The 17,635-nt window shown below is 37.3% G+C and overlaps 1 non-coding gene across 1 annotated transcript; it reads left to right on the top strand.

Moving 5' to 3' along the window:
• Positions 1–5,143: 5,143 nt before the first annotated feature.
• Positions 5,144–5,251, top strand: LOC112724317 (small nucleolar RNA R71). Its single transcript, XR_003163485.1, has one exon. It is a non-coding gene; the product is annotated as a small nucleolar RNA R71 (small nucleolar RNA).
• Positions 5,252–17,635: the final 12,384 nt, after the last annotated feature.

The raw sequence follows: 17,635 nt of genomic DNA, 5'->3' as shown, positions 1-17,635 counted from the left end.
TCTGTGAATCTCACAGGATCCCCACCCACCTCACCCTCTCTCTCTCCATTCATGGTCATCCCTTCTATTTTTCCATTCACCACTCACATCCATACACACATCCCTCTATCTCCTCCATATCTTCTTCTTCTTCATCTATTCTTTCTTCTCTTGCTCGAGGGCGAGCAATATTCTAAGTTTCGTGTGGTAAAAGCATAAGCTTTTTATTTTTTCATTACCATTAATGGCACCTAAGGCCAGAGAAACCTCAAGAAAGAGGAAAGGGAAGACAAATGCTTCCACCTCTGAGCCATGGGAGATGGAAAGATTCATCTCACAAGCCCATCACTAAGAAAAGGATGGAGCAAACAAGAGAGCACATTCATGAATCTCAATAGGCACATGAAGAAGCTCATCATCAAGAAATCCCTGAGATACATCAAGGGATGCACTTGCCTCCACAGAATTTTTGGGAGCAAATCAACACTTCCCTAGGAGAATTAAGTTCCAACATGGGACAATTAAGGGTGGAACATCAAGAGCACTCCATCATCCTTCATGAAATAAGAGAAGATCAAAAAGCAATGAGGGAGGAGCAACAAAGACAAGGAAGAGACATAGAAGAGCTCAAGGACATCATTGGTTCCTCAAGAAGGAAACGCCACCATCACTAAGGTGGACTCATTCCTTGTTCTTACTTTTTCTGTTTTTCGTTTTCTATGCTATGTACTTATCTATGTTTGTGTCTTCATTACATGATCATTAGTAGTTAGTAACTCTGTCTAAAAGTTATGAATGTCCTATGAATCCATCACCTCTCTTAAATGAAAAATGTTTTAATTCAAAAGAACAAGAAGTACATGAGTTTCGAATTTATCCTTGAACTTAGCTTAATTATATTGATGTGGTGACAATGCTTCTTGTTTTCTGAATGTATGCTTGAACAGTGCATATGCCTTTTGAAGTTGTTGTTTAAGAATGTTAAATATGTTGGCTCTTGAAAGAATAATGACTAGGAGACATGTTATTTGATAATCTGAAAAATCATAAAAATGATTCTTGAAGCAAGAAAAAGCAGCAAAGAACAAAGCTTGCAGAAAAAAAAAATTTATGCGAAAAAAATAGAAAGAAAAAGAAAAAGCAAGCAGAAAAAGCCAAAAGCTCTTAAAACCAAGAGGCAAGAGCAAAAAGCCAATAACCCTTAAAACCAAAAGGCAAGGGTAAATAAAAAGGATCCCAAGGCTTTGAGCATCAGTGGATAGGAGGGCCTAAAGGAATAAAATCCTGGCCTAAGCGGCTAAACCAAGCTGTCCCTAACCATGTGCTTGTGGCGTGCAGGTGTCAAGTGAAAACTTGAGACTGAGCGGTTAAAGTCAAGGTCCAAAGCAAAAAAAGAGTGTGCTTAAGAACCCTGGACACCTCTAATTGGGGACTTTAGCAAAGCTGAGTCACAATCTGAAAAGGTTCACCCAATTATGTGTCTGTGGCATTTATGTATCCGGTGGTAATACTAGAAAACAAAGTGCTTAGGGCCACGACCAAGACTCATAAAAAAGCTGTGTTCAAGAATCATCATACTGAACTAGGAGAATCAATAACACTATCTGAACTCTGAGTTCCTACAGATGCCAATCATTCTGAACCTCAATGGATAAAGTGAGATGCCAAAACTATTCAAGAGGCAAAAAGCTATAAGTCCCACTCATATGATTGAAGCTATGTTTCATTGATAGTTTGGAATTTATAGTATATTCTCTTTTTTTTATCCTATTTGATTTTCAGTTTCTTGGGGACAAGCAACAATTTAAGTTTGGTGTTGTGATGAGCGGATAATTTATACGCTTTTTGGCATTGTTTTTAGTATGTTTTTAGTAGAATCTAGTTACTTTTAGGGATGTTTTCATTAGTTTTTATGTTAAATTCACATTTTTGGACTTTACTATGAGTTTGTGTGTTTTTCTTTGATTTCAGGTATTTTCTGGCTGAAATTGAGGGACTTGAGCAAAAATCAGATTCAGAGGTTGAAGAAGGACTGTTGATGCTGTTGGATTCTGACCTCCCTGCACTCAAAGTGGATTTTCTGGAGCTATAGAACTCGAAATGGCGCGCTTCCAATTGCGTTGGAAAGTAGACATCCAGGGCTTTCCAGAAATGTATAATAGTCCATACTTTGCCCAAGTTTAGACGATGCAAACTGGCGTTTAACGCCAGTTCTCTACCCAATTCTGGCGTCCAGCGCCAGAAACAAGTTGCAAAGTGGAGTTCAACGCCCAAACTGGCACCAAAACTGGCGTTCAACTCCAGGAATGACCTCTACACGTGTGACACTCAAGCTCAGCCCAAGCACACACCAAGTGGGCCCCGGAAGTGGATTTATGCATCAATTACTTACTTTTGTAAACCCTAGTAGCTAGTTTGTTATAAATAGGACCTTTTACTATTGTATTAGACATCTTTGGATTATCTTTTGATCTATTGATCACGTTTTGAGGGCTGGCCTCTCGGCCATGCCTGGACCTTCACTTATGTATTTTCAACGGTAGAGCTTCTACACTCCATAGATTAAGGTGTGGAGCTCTGCTGTTCCTCAAAGATTAATGCAAAGTACTACTGTTTTCTATTCAATTCAACTTATTCCACTTCTAAGATATTCATTCGCACTTCAACCTGAATGTGATGAACGTGACAATCATCATCATTCCCTATGAACGCGTGCTTGACAACCACTCCCGTTCTACCTTCGATTGAACGAGTATCTCTTAGATTACTAATACAGGGGACCGAGTCCGAGATATTGGGATCTTCGTGGTATAAGCTAGATTGATGGCGGCATTCTTGAGAATCCGAAAAGTATAAACCTTGTCTGTGGTATTCCGAGTAGGATTCTGGGATTGAATGACTGTGACGAGCTTCAAACTCGCGAGTGCTGGGCGTTGTGACAGACGCAAAAGGATAGTAAATCCTATTCCAGCATGATCGAGAACCTCCAGATGATTAGCCATGCAGTGACAGCGCATCGGACCATTTTCACAGGGAGGAATAGGATGCAACCAACGACAAAGGTGATGCCTCCAGACGATTAGCCGTGCTGTGACAGAGCATTTGGATCATTTTCCCGAGAGAGATCGAAAGTAGCCATTGGCACCGGTGACATCCTTACATAAAGCCAGCCATAGAAAGGAGTAAGATTGATTGGATGAAGACAGCAGGAAAGCAGAGGTTCAGAGGAACGAAAGCATCTCTACACGCTTATCTGAAATTCTAACCAATGAATTACATAAGTATTTCTATCCTTATTTTAGTATTATTTTTGAAAACCCCATTACTATTTTATTTCTGCCTGACTGAGATTTACAAGGTGACTATAGCTTGCTTCATACCAACAATCTCCGTGGGATTCGACCCTTACTCACGTAAGGTATTACTTGGACGACCGAGTGCACTTGCTGGTTAGTTGTGCGAAGTTCTGAACCATGGTATTGGCATCATGTTTTTGGCGCCATTGCCAGGGAAAGAAAGAGCAACGAATTTTATATAATCAAAGTGTAATCAGAATTTCGTCCACCACCTATCAACACCAAACTTAGAGTTTGACTGTGGGGGCTCTGGTTGACTCTGCAGTGAGAGAAGCTTTTCATGCTTCCTCTCCATGGTTACGGAGAGAGATCCTTGAGTTTTAAACACAAGGTTGTCCTCATTTAGTTGAAGGATCAATTCTCCTCTGTCCACATCAATCACAGCTCTTGCTGTGGCTAGGAAGGGTCTTCCAAGGATGATAGATTCATCCTCATCCTTTCCAGTGTATAGGATTATGAAATCAGCAGGGATGTAAAGGCCTTCAACCTTTACTAGCATGTCCTCTACTTGTCCATAAGCCTCTTTTCTTGAGTTGTCTGCCATCTCTAATGAGATTCTAGCAGCTTGTACCTCAAAGATTCCCAGTTTCTCCATTACAGAGAGTGGCATGAGGTTTATTCCTGACCCAAGGTCACATAGAGCCTTCTCAAAGGTCATGGTACCTATGGTACAAGGTACTAAGAACTTTCCAGGATCCTGTTTCTTCTGAGGCAATCTCAGTTGATCCAATGCATTTAGTTCATTGGTGAACAAGGGAGGTTCATCTCCCCAAGTCTCATTACCAAATAAATTGGCATTCAGCTTCATGATTGCACCAAGGAACTTGGCAACTTGTTCTTCAGTAACATCCTCATTCTCTTCAGAAGAGGAATACTCATCAGAGCTCATGAATGGCATAAGGAGGTTTAATGGAATCTCTATGATCTCCAGATGAGCCTCAGATTCTTTTGATTCCTCAAAGGGAAACTCCTTGTTGATCACTAGACGTCCCAGGAGGTCTTCCTCCTTGGGATTCACGTCCTCCCCTTCCTCCTTGGATTCGGCCATGATGGTTATATCAATGGCCTTGCAATCTCTCTTTAGATTCTCTTCTGTATTACTTGGGAGAGCACTAGGAGGGGTTTCAGTGATCTTCTTACTCAGGTGGCCCACTTGTGCCTCAAAATTTCTAATGGATGACCTTGTTTCATTCATGAAACTCAGAGTGGCCTTAGATAGATCACAGACTAAATTTGCTAAGCTAGATGGATTCTGCTCAGAATTCTGTCTGTTGCTGAGTGGATGATGGAAAAGGTTTACTATTGTTAAACCTGTTTCTTCCACCATTATTAAAGCCTTGTTGAGGCTTTTGTTGATCCTTCCATGAGAAATTTGGGTGATTTCTCCATGAGGGGTTATAGGTGTTTCCATAAGGTTCACCTATATAATTTACCTCTGCTATTGCAGGGTTCTCAAGATCATAAGCTTCTTCTTCAGAAGATGCTCCTTGAGTACTGTTGGATGCAGCTTGCATTCCATTCAGACTCTGAGAAATCATATTGACTTGCTGAGTCAATATTTTATTTTGAGCCAATATGGCATTCAGAGTGTCAATTTCAAGAACTCCCTTCTTCTGAGGCGTTCCATTACTCATAGAATTCCTCTCAGAAGTGTACATGAACTGGTTATTAGCAACCATGTCAATGAGTTTTTGAGCCTCTGTAGGCATTTTCTTTAGGTGAATGGATCCACATGCAGAAGTATCCAATGACATCTTAGCTAATTCAGACAGACCATCATAGAATATATCCAGGATGGTCCATTCTGAAAGCATGTCAGAAGGACACTTTTTGGTCAGTTGCTTGTGTCTCTCCCAAGCTTCATAGAGGGATTCACCTTCTTTCTGTCTGAAGGTTTAAACATCCACTCTAAGCTTACTCAGCTTTTGAGGAGGAAAGAACTTGGCTAAGAAAGCTGTGACCAGCTTATCCCAAGAGTTCAGGCTATCTTTGGGTTGAGAGTCCAACCATATTCTAGCTCTGTCTCTTATAGCAAAAGGGAAAAGCATGAGCCTCTAGACTTCAGGATCTACTCCATTAGTCTTAACAGTATCACATATCTGTAAGAATTCAGTTAAGAACTGAAAAGGATCTTCAGATGGAAGTCTATGAAACTTGCAGTTCTGCTGCATCAGAGAAACTAATTGAGGTTTCAGCTCAAAGTTGTTTGCTCCAATGGCAGGGATGGAGATGCTTCTTCCATGTAAATTGGAATTAGGTGCAGTAAAGTCAACAAGCATCCTCCTTGCATTATTATTATTTTCGGCTGCCATCTCCTCTTCCTTTTCGAAAATTTCTGTAAGGTTGTCTCTGGATTATTGTAATTTAGCTTCTCTTAGTTTCCTCTTCAGAATCCTTTCAGGTTCAGGGTCTGCTTCAACAAGAATGTTCTTGTCCTTGCTCCTGCTCATGTGAAAAAGAAGAGGACTAAAGATACCGGGGATCCTCTTTACCACAGTATAGAGGTTCCCTTGTGTGAGTAGAAGAAAAGAAGAATAAGAATGAAGAAGAGAAGAATTCGAATTCAGAAGAGAAGAAAGGGTTCAAATTTTTGGGTGAGGAAAAGTGTTAGTAGATGAATAAATAAATAGAAGGAGATGAGGGAGAGGGAATTTCGAAAACTAATTTTTTTGAAAAGAAGTTGATGATTTTCGAAAATTAAAGGAGAATTAAAATTAAAATTAGAATTTAAACAATTAATTAACTAAAAAGAATTTTTGAAAAAGAGGGAGGTATTTTCGAAAATTAGAGAGGGATAGTTAGTTAGGTAGTTTTGAAAAAGATATGATTGAAACAACAAGATAAGATTGAGTGAAAAAGATTTGAAAATAAATTTTGAAAAGATAAGAAGTTAGAAGAGATTTTGAAATTAATTTTGAAAAAGAAAATTAAAAAGATTTGATTTTGAAAACTAAAGTTGATTACTTGACTAACAAGAAACTAAAAAGATATTATTCTAGAGTTTAAAGATTGAACCTTTCTTACTAGGCAAGTAACAACTTAATATTTTTGAATCAATCACATTAATTGTTAGTAATATTTTCGAAAATTATGAGATAGAATTAAGAAAAAGATTTTTTGAAAAATAATTTTATAATTTTCAAAAATAAATAAGAAAAAATGAAAAAGATTTTGAAAAAGATAGGATTTTCAAATTGAAAATTTGATTTGACTCATAAGAAACAACTAAATTTTAAAAAGTTTTGAAAAAGTCAACTCAAATTTTCGAAAATTTATGAGTGAAAAAGGGAAAGATATATGTTTTTTTATTTTTGAATTTTAATGATGAGAGAGAAAAACACAAAATTGACTCAATGCATGAAAATTTTGGATCAAAACATGTGATGCATGCAAGAACACTATGAATGTCAAGATGAACACCAAGAACACTTTGAATGTCAAGATGAGCACCAAGAACTTATTTTTGAAAAATTTTCAAGAAAAGAAAACATGTCAGACACCAAACTTAAAAATTTTTAATTTTTAGACACTAAGAATTCAAGAATGCATATGAAAAACAAGAAAAGACACAAAACAAGAAAATATGAAGATCAAACAAGAAGACTTACCAAGAACAACTTGAAGATCATGAAGAACACTTTGAATGCATGAATTTTCGAAAATTTTTAGAAAAATAAAAATATGCAATTGACACCAAACTTAAAAATTGACTCAAAACTCAAACAAACAACATAAAATAATTTTGATTTTTATGATTTTATTAATTTTTTTGGATTTTTGTATATTTTTTTTTGAAAACATATAGGGAAAAGGAAGCAATGAATTCAAAGTCCTCAATCAAGATTCCAGGAATCATACCAGGTTAGTCTAAAGCTTGATGGCCAGCCAAACTTCAGCATACCATTTTGAAACTTTAGAATTCATTCTTAAAAATTTTAAAATAATTTTCGAAAACAAAGGGAAAATTCTTTTTGAAAGATTTTTAAAATTTTTTTTTTGAAAATAAAACAAAAAGAAAATTACCTAATCTGAGCAACAAGATGAACCGTCAGTTGTCCAAACTCGAACAATCCCCGGCAACGGCGCCAAAAACTTGGTGCACAAAATTGTGATCTCAGGCAACGGCACCAAAAACTCAGTACGCACGTCGTAATAAATCGTTTTTCATTCACAACTTCGATACAACTAACCAGCAAGTGCACTGGGTCGTCCAAGTAATAAAACCTTACGTGAGTAAGGGTCGATCCCACGGAGATTGTTGGTATGAAGCAAGCTATGGTCATCTTGTAAATCTCAGTCAGGCGGCTATCAAATGGTTATGGAGTTTTCGAATAATAATAATAAATAAACAGAAAATAAAGATAGAAATACTTATGTAAATTATTGGTGAGAATTTCAGATAAGCATATGGAGATGCTTTCGTTCCTCTGAACCTCTGCTTTCCTGCTGTCTTCATCCAATCATTCCTACTCCTTTCCATGGCAAGCTTTTTGTAAGGCATCACCGTTGTCAATGGCTACATCCTATCCTCTCTGTGAAAAAGGTCCAAATGCTCTGTCACGGCACGGCTAATCATCTGGAGGTTCTCGATCATACTGGAATAGGATTCACCTTCCTTTTGCGTCTGTCACTACGCCCAGCACTCGTGAGTTTGAAGTTCGTCACAGCCATCCCTTCCCAGATCCTACTCGGAATACCACAGACAAGGTTTAGACTTTCCGGATCTTGGGAATGGCCATCCATGGGTTCTAAGTTATACCACAAAGATTCTAATATCTCGGACTCGGTCTTCTGTATTAGATATCTAAGAGATACTCATTCTAGCTTGTTTGCATGTAGAACGGAAGTGTTTGTCAGGCATGCGTTCATAAGTGAGAATTATGATGAGCGTCACATAATCATCACATTCATCATGTTTTTGGGTGCGAATGGATATCTTAGAAGCGGAATAAGTTGAATTGAATATAAAACAGTAGTACTTTGCATTAAATCATGAGGAACAGCAGAGCTCCACACCTTAATCTATGGAGTGCAGAAACTCTACCATTGAAAATACATAAGTAATAATGGAGTTCATTGGTCTCGGCCCCAGAGGGGAACCGGAGTAACCAAGACTATGAATACAATGATAAAAAGTTCTATATATACTAAACTAGTTACTAGGGTTTACAGAATTGAGTAAATGATGTAGAAATCTACTTCCGGGGCCCACTTGGTGTGTGCTTGGGCTGAGCTTGAAGTTTACACGTGGAGAGGTCATTCTTGGAGTTGAACGCCAGTTTGTAACGTGTTTCTGGCATTGAACTCCACTTTGCAACTTGTTTCTGGCGCTGGACGCCAGACTGCAGCATGGAATTGGCGTTGAACGCCAGTTTACATCATCAATCCTTATTCAAAGTATGGACTATTATATATTGCTGGAAAGCACTGGATGTCAAATTTCTAACGCAATTGGAAGCGTACCATTAGGAGTTTTGTAGCTCCAGAAAATCCACTTTGAGTGCAGGGAGGTCAGAATCCAACAGCATCAGCAGTCCTTCTTCAACCTCTGAATCTGATTTTTGCTCAAGTCCCTCAATTTCAGCCAGAAAATACCTGAAATCACAGAAAAACACACAAACTCATAGTAAAATCCAGAAATGTGAATTTAACATAAAAACTAATAAAAACATCCCTAAAAGTAACTAGATCCTACTAAAAACATACTAAAAATAATGCCAAAAAGCGTATAAATTATCCGCTCATCAATTAACAATATAAGTGAATAAGTCAGAATATAAAGGAGGCATTACATATAATGATATTCTAAGGTGGAGAAATATAAGGTGCCATAAGTTCTATTAAGTTTGAACACAGTTGAACTCTTTCACTGTCCAGGGCTGAGAGTGCTTCAATTTGCTCATACTCTTCATTTTGGGATTTGTCGAGTTGTTTCTTGCATTCCTCTCGCTTGGCTTCAATAGTACAGATTTCCTTAAAGAGTTTCTGTTGTTTGCTTTGAGCAGTAGCCAAAGGTATCACCATGTTAGCCTTTCTCTTCTTAACCTTAGCTAGTCTTTCACTGATTCGAGCCTGTTCTGCTTTGAGTTCTTCTTCTTCTTTATCATAATGAGCTCGAACAGTGAATGCCTGAGAAATTCTTAGATCAAACTCTTCACAAGAAGCTTTTATTGGTCGAAGAGTTGTGCCATATCCATCTATTTCAGTTTTGATCTTGGCTACTATTTCCTTAACTTCTTGTAATTTGTCCTAGACAATGATGTAGTCATTGGAGACCCTTATGAATTTTTTGACTATGGCAGAAAATTGGGCTGGAACTTACAGCTCAAGGGAAGAGCTTAAAATATCATAAAGAAGTGGATTCAAGTCTGATTTTTCGGTCCATTTAGGAGGTGGATATGACAGAAGTCTGAGAAGAGTGAGTAATTGATCTCGAGTATTTGGATTTACCTCAGATGGAAGACTGGATGTAGGGTTGATATGAGCTGGAGTTGAAATTGGCACTTTGTCCTCTTGAACAACCTAGTTCAGGAAAGTGACTAATCCAACTAAATCGACGCAGTAGGCTAGGAAGTCACACCCTGGGTTTCAGAAGGTGGTTCCAAATCATGAGGAGTTGAAGATTTAGTTTTCTTGTGTGGGCTGGGAGATTTTTGTGGTGAGAGAATAGTTTCTGAAATTCGAGAGGGTGAATCACAGTCAGGAGCAATAGTTTCTGGAACTCGAGAGGGTGAATCAGAGTCACGAGCAACTTGGGATCCATTAAGGGTTTTGACCTGAGTTGGAGAAAAGGGATGGTCGATGTTTTGAGTTTGCGATGGAAAAGGCCGTTCTTCTGTCAGATCAACCACTTGTGTCTCAGTCAAAACTGGTGGAATCACTTGTATGGTTCAACAGATACGACAGTTTGAACCGACGAGTGAGATTCCTGTTGCTTTGATCGTGGTTGATTTTGTTGTTGTGATTGATCAGGGGCAAGAGAAGATGAAGTTGATTGAGCAGTGGTTTCAGTCTGGAATAGCACATACAGTAGTTTAAGTTTATTTTGATTAATCTAATACACTCGAAATCAATATAAAGTTACCAGAAAAGGTATTTTTCTTTGAATTAGCTGAGAGGTTGATTCATTTTCTGCATCATCATCATCATCTGAGTATGAAAAAGCAGCAAGAAGATTTTGAATTGATGGCTCACTTTCTTCCGAAGAGCTATCACTTGATGACTAAACATGTAACTAGAGAAAGAATCGAAGTCAGTACAGGTTTAAATGAATATAAGTGAGAAAGGGTTCAAAGAATTTGATTGAAAGAATACCCTTCTGGAAACTATGGTAGGAGCTTGTCGACTTCTTTTTTGTGGTTGTCTTGAAGGTGATGTGGTGCACGAAATCGTGATCGTTCATTCCTTGGTAACGGCGCCAAAAATTTAATACGCACGTTCATAATCTTAGTTCTTTATCACAACTTCGCACAACTAACCAACAAGTGCACTGGGTCGTCCAAGTAATAAACCTTACGTGAGTAAGGGTCGATCCCACGGAGATTGTCGGCTTGAAGCAAGCTATGGTCATCTTGCAAATCTTAGTCAGGCAGATTCAAGTGGTTATGGTGAATTGATAGTTAAAATATAATTAAAATATAAAATAGGATAGAAATACTTATGTAATTCATTGGTGAGAATTTCAGATAAGCATATGAAGATGCTTTTATTCCTTCTGAACCTCTGCTTTCCTACTGCTTTCATCCAATCATTCATACTCCTTTTCATAGCAAGCTATATGTCGGGCATCACCGTTGTCAATGGCTACATCCCTTCCTCTCAGTGAAAATGGTCCAAATGCGCTGTCACCGCACGGCTAATCATCTGTCGATTCTTGATCATGCTAGAATAGGATTCAGTAATCCTTTTGCGTCTGTCACTACGCCCAGCACTCGCGAGTTTGAAGCTCGTCACAGCCATCCCTTCCCAGATCCTACTCGGAATACCACAGATAAGGTTTAGACTTTCCGGATCTCAAGAATGGCCGCCAATAATTCTAGCCTATACCACGAAGACTCTGATCGTAGATAAGGAGGCTAAGAGATATGCACTCAAGCTTGCTTTCATGTAGAACGGAAGTGTTTGTCAGGCACGCGTTCATAAGTGAGAATGATGATGAGCGTCACATAATCATCACATTCATCATGTTCTTGTGTGCGAATGAATATCTTAGAGAAGAAATAGGCTTGAGTTGAATAGAAAAACAATAGTAATTTGCATTAATTCATGAGGAACAGTAGAGCTCCACACCTTAATCTATGGTGTGTAGAAACTCTACCGTTGAAAATACATAAGAATAAGGTCCAGGCATGGCCGAATGGCCAGCTCCCTAAACATGATCTCAGAACATCCAATTAGTCAAAGACTAACCAGAGATATCAATACAATAGTAAAAAGTCCTATTTATACTAAACTAGTTACTAGGGTTTGCAGAAATGAGTAAATGATGCAGAAATCCACTTCCGGGCCTACTTGGTGTGTGCTTGGGCTGAGCGTTAAAGCTTTCACGTGTAGAGGTGTTCCTTAGAGTTGAACGCCAGTTTGTAACTTGTTTCTGGCGTTTAACGCTAGAATAGGGCAGGAAGTTGGCGTTAAACGCTGGTTTGCGTCATCTAAACTTGAGCAAAGTATGGACTATTATATATTTCTGGAAAGCCCTGGATGTCTACTTTCCAACGCAATTGAGAGCGCACCATTTGGGTTTCTGTAGCTCCAAAAAATCCACTTTGAATGCAGGGAGGTCAGAATCCAACAGCATCTGCAGTCCTTCTTCAGCCTCTGAATCAGATTTTTGCTCAAGTCCCTCAATTTCAGCCAGAAATTACCTGAAATCATAGAAAAGCACACAAACTCATAGTAAAGTCCAGAAATGTGATTTTTATTTAAAAACTAATAAAAATATATTAAAAACTAATCAAATCATACTAAAAACTATGTAAAAACAATACCAAAAAGCGTATAAATTATCCGCTCATCATGCTGCAACGTCAGCTTTTCTTTTTGAATTTTTTCTTAGAGAACCTTCGGCAATAGGCGTAGCTCAATTGGCAGAGCTTTTAATTTCCTCAAAGGTGCGACTGTACTTAGAAAAGTATGTAGTCCACCAATCGAAGCAGGATTTAGTGATGAATGAACTATGCTCGTATAAAAGATGATTATAGTTCATCTTTTGTTTTTGGTTTGAAGAGAGACAGATATCGAGTGCTTACTTCGAAACCAACTCAACATGACAAAAAAGTTTCCTGTTTTGAGGAAGTGGACTCAAAATAGCTTGGGAGAAGCCTAATTGCATGGTTGTATAATGAGGGACATAAAGAACTGCCTTGAATCGCTTCTTTTTGTATTATGGCAGTCCAGTTGGGACCACCTGGACAGCCAGTAAGTTTGCCCAGTTTCTATTGGCAATTTTGTTCTCTTGGTCGTCATTTGGGAAAAGGAGATGTTTGAGCCAGGCAAGAGCACAACTTCGACGTAAAAAAGGAGTGAAATTGAGGACATCGTTGTTGAAGTTTTTACAGGAGTGGAAAAGGGAGAAGACAGCCCAGAAACGACCCTCATGCGTTTGGGTGTTTAGGAAGTTTGGTTGAAAATAGACCAATCAAAAGCCCTCGTTGTGTTGCTTTCCAGATGAACTATCCCCATTCTTCTGCATAAATTTTTCGAAGACAGCGTTTAACCAGAATTGGAAAAGCCAGAGAAGTCCTCCTGTGCTGATCGAAGAATGTTTTTGAAGACAGTTTACGAAATTTCCAAGTTCTTCGAACAATTGTCCAAGTACTAATTTGGCCAAATTGAAGTTATTTTCCCTGTGTAAAAGGGCAGCAAAGGGAAGGAAAAGTTTTTGCATCTGGACACTTCGAGAGCAGAAAACTATGGCATTCAGCCAATAGAACAAAAATGCCACATGTTCGTCATCTGTCACAGGCTCGTTGTCTGCACCCATATGGTGAGCAATAAACTCACTATAAGAAGTCATGGAGCCTTCTGTATTCCCGATTAGGCTGCATATCGAAAGTGAATTCGGGGAAGTTTATCAGAAGTCCAGTAATAGCAGCTACATCGGAGAGCGAGAGGCCAAACATTCCACAAGGAAGATGAAAATTATTGGTGGTCCTATACCAGAAACAGACCACAGCTCTGATTATCCTGGGGTGTGTTGAGGGTGCAAAGTGAGAAAGTTGTAGAAGGTCCTGAATGCCGAGAGCCCTCCAGGCAGCATCCTTTTCAGATTCGAGACGTCTGTGCCAGCTCTTGAAGTCAGCTCCTCGAGGGGTGATTTTAGAGTTATTTTTGAAGGATTTTTGAGGATTGATGAAGAAGGAGATGTCAAGGTTTTGACTGATGAGCAAGTCTTCCCCTTGAGCATTGGGGAAGTAGTGGAGACGTTTGTTTGCCCTCTCCAAGTCGTGAATAGGGTCAACAAAACAATGAGTTTCACCACCAACGTTGAAGGGGATGAGAAGCCTGGGATCATCGATTTGGGGCTGAGGGTCCCCAATAATTTCATCATTAATCTGGTTTAGTATTTGCAAAGTTGGAAGAGTTGGTTGTTGAGCCATTGGGCTTTTGCCTTTGTCTTGAGCAGCAACTTGAGAGGAAGATGCAGCCATTGATGAGCAAAAAGAAGAAACAAGAAGGAAAAAATTACAGTTGTAGAGGAAAAGAGGATATAAAATTTCAGAGAGTGAGGATTCAGGAAGGACGAACGATGGTAAAGAGTTTTAATTTAAAGAGGACTTACTTCTTAATCGTTGTTACAGAGAATTCAAAAGAAAAGAGGCAACTTTGCGAAGAAGGCGAAGTGGTGGAAGAGAGAGACAGTGAGTCGTCGGAGACATGTCAAATGGGTAAAAATTAATGGGAGAAGTGAATGGCATCCCATTAATTCCTATTAATGACTGAATTAGGATTAAGTGTTTCGTCCTCCAAAAGATGATTTCGAAAAAAAACACATTAATCCTATGGGGGCAATTTGTTAGTCAAAAATAAATAAATTCGAAGAAGAAGGTTATTCAAATTGTTAAGTGAGCTTTCGGAAGAGAAGTTGGTGTCGAAAGAGACATATTTAGGAATGTTGAGTGAGAGCTCGATTAACTTAGCAAATCGAGGAGTTATTCGAGCAAAATGATTGAAGATTTTTGAAATCGAAGGTTATTCTACAGCCGTTACATGATCAGGCAAAAGAGCGGGAACGTTTACTTGCGTTTTCACACACGTGGGATTTTCATTTCAAATTGGTCAGTTAGGGAAATGGCTAAAAATACTAGAAGGCTCGAAGTCACAAGGGTTGGAACTTTGCTTCAGAAATTACTCACGCACACTCACATCCCAGAGACTTTCTGAGTTTGCTTTGATTTAATTTTTTGTAGGGTTCCTTCCACTTGTTTTTACTCTCTATTTACATTTTCTGCAAACTTTACTTTTCTTGCAAATTTATCTTTCGAATACCATTTAATTTCTTCACCAAATTTACATTTCAGGATCTTTAATTTCCATATCGAAAAGTCCCTTGATTCAATCAAAAGCAATTTACCGCTTTATTTAAATTCAATGCAAATTATTTTGATTTCAGTAAACTTTATTTTCAGAATCTTTAACTTTCATTCCTTCGGTATTTTTCTTTAAATCTTGTCTAATTTGAGGAACTTTGATGCACTTTTAGAAAACTGGTACTCGCAAAAAAGAGGAGTAGGTTTTGCTCCCAGACCTTTAGAATAGAACCGCTATCGATTTGCTAAAAATCAACAAACAATACATTTTATGTAAAATCGTTAATAACAATCTCATGAAGAAAAAGAGAAAGAGAAAAAAAATTAAAAATAGTTGGATTATTAATCAACGACAAAAAGCAGTTGAAGAACTCAACAGTACAAATTTGATATAGGGATCACACATCATCGAAGGAGAGAAAGACAATAGGCTAAGAATCGTTGGATCGCCAATGGCTAAGAGCTCTTGAAGAAATCGACAGTGTTAATTTGATGGAGGGAGCCACGTGTCACGCATGCAATAAGTGGCTGTGTGATCCGTGACTCCAAAAAACAACACACTCTCTCACCCGATCATTCTCTCACTCACACTTTTTGTTAGACACTGTTCCCTCATTCTTCACCCACATACATTAACAAATATACAGTAATTTTTTCTTTATTTTTATCTCTCAACAGCCATTTTACAATTTTCAAATTTTGTTTCGATCTTTCGATTTTTGTTAAAATAATAAAAAAGTATTATAATAAAAAATACATAATAAAATATCTTGATCATTTTGTATATATAAGTATTTGTTTATATAAAAAAATATTTGTAATATTAATTATAAATTACTTAATTTACTTATTTTAGTATTTTTATACTCTAAATGTTAGTCATAATAATAGTTTTTAGCATAATAAACGAACATGGAGCTTTCTTCGGTGGGAAAGTATCTTCTGGACCTTGATGGACCAGGTAATAAAAAACATTAATAAAAAATATGAGGACGGTTCACAAATAATAAAAAGTAACCTATGGAATAAATTTTAAAAAAATACTTTATTATTTAACATATGTCATTACTACACATGTTAATTCACAAGCTTTCTAGAGATCATGATCTTCTATTGCAGCAGGTATTTCTGGTTCTTGCTAAATTGATCTCCATTGATGCTGCTATTACCATCCTTAAATTTTTATTACGCTCTTTACAGGGCGTACCAGATGTTCCACCAGCAATGGCCGATGCCATTAATCACAGAAGTGAGATTTTGTCAAATCTTACGGTAGGAACACCATGAGAGACAGTTGCCAAAGAAGGAGGGAACACCCAAAACCCGATTGTATGGTGTGTTGTTAATAGTAAAAGTGAAGCCTTTGCGATTGAAAATTTCTAAGAAAAGTGCAATTACCAAAAATAATAATCTAGTCCATTAAAATAAATTCTCAGTATTCCCACACAAAATCTCTCTTATCCCTTTCATTCACACCAAAAAATAAAAAGAAAAAAGAAAAAGAAAAGTCTCATATGGCACATTGACACTGGCATGATATAGAATACCCAGACACCGCAATTTCTCTGGTAATCAAAAGAGTTAGGGATCTGGTTTTTCTTGCTTTGCTTGTTGCCATGGAAATTGAAGCAACCAGCTAAGCTGAAGAACAAAGCTTCAACGATAGCTTCAACAATTCCGATAAGCAAAATGCACACCGCACAGAGTGTTTCACCGAACGTTAAGCTCGATCTCTGATAGATCCATTCGTGAAAGAATAAAAAGAGAAAGGAAAGTAAAAATGAAAATAGAATCAGTTATAGAAAAACCAAATGATTCTCCATGTTCATTTCTTCTCCTTTTCTTTGATTCGATTCGGTTTTATTCCTTTCGCTTTGGTTTGTTATGGAAATGTATTTTTTTTCCTTTTAGGAAATGATTGATTTATTCCCTTTCCCATAATTTATCATATGAGAAGAAGGTAGAAGATGAAGTTTTAGAAGGCATAAGTCATAAATTGGCCAATTGGTAGTAATTGAGCCTAATTTTTGGGTATGAATTTCTATGAGTTCTATTGGTGGGCTGTTGGGGTGGTCCATGTGACAAAGACAAAAAAAAAATCTCATCATCAATTTCTCAAAAAAAAAAAACCGGTCATTAAAGGTTTGGTCTAATCAAACCATATGATACCGGTTTACAAATATATTTAATATTGAATCAAAATTAACATTACCAATGAGTTCTGTACGGCAGTCATCTCCACCATTCATATGGAATATTTTTATATGGTCCTTTAAAGACTAGATTATATTTTCCCCACCAAAGACATCCCCAACGAACATATAGATTTGTTAGTTAAAAGTATATTTTGGAACATGTGACGTGAGTGCTTATAATTCACGTTACTCTGATTATTATTATTGTTGTTGTTGTTGTTATTGAGACTGTTATTTTATTACTCTGAGTATTATTAACTTATTATTATTACTTTTATTTATTAAAGTTGTTATTATTGTTGTTGTTGTTATTCTTTTTTGATAATATTTATAATTTATTATTATTATTGTTAGAAACAAGAGACTAAACTGTAAAAAGAATGGTATATTATTGAGTGTGTCCCAAAGATACAATACGTAGGGATATATATACATGCTAGAAGAATCAAAGTAATAAAAGCATACAATCCTACAATTAATATACAAAAATTCTATATAAATATAAATGATACCAATTTATCTAAATTAATTTTAATTATTCTCTAACATCCCCTCTCAAACTCAAGTGGGAGTTAAG

The sequence above is a fragment of the Arachis hypogaea genome, chromosome 11 (assembly GCF_003086295.3).
Source record: "Arachis hypogaea cultivar Tifrunner chromosome 11, arahy.Tifrunner.gnm2.J5K5, whole genome shotgun sequence".
In the NCBI taxonomy this organism is placed as follows: domain Eukaryota; kingdom Viridiplantae; phylum Streptophyta; class Magnoliopsida; order Fabales; family Fabaceae; genus Arachis; species Arachis hypogaea.
The sequence above is the reverse complement of the archived record's forward strand: the minus strand, read 5'-3'. Positions and strand labels throughout refer to the sequence as shown.